Source organism: Penaeus monodon, chromosome 30 (genome assembly GCF_015228065.2).
Source record: "Penaeus monodon isolate SGIC_2016 chromosome 30, NSTDA_Pmon_1, whole genome shotgun sequence".
Classification (NCBI taxonomy): Eukaryota; Metazoa; Arthropoda; class Malacostraca; order Decapoda; family Penaeidae; genus Penaeus; species Penaeus monodon.
In genome coordinates, this window is record NC_051415.1 from 33,868,214 (window position 1) to 33,868,427 (window position 214).

Genomic DNA, 214 nt, shown 5'->3' on the forward strand with positions numbered 1-214 from the left:
ACCATTTTGCTTGCGTGAATGTGCGTGCAGTATATGTCAGCGCATTGTATTCATGCAGATGCGAAAAATATACACTTCCCTTAAAACAACAACAATAGAAACACGAAATCATAAAACAGAGAAAAAAGATACAGTTTCGTTGCAATTCTTATCTCACGATCAAATTCTCAAATAAAGATCACAGCCTCCACAGCGAATGCCACAAAAAAAAGGG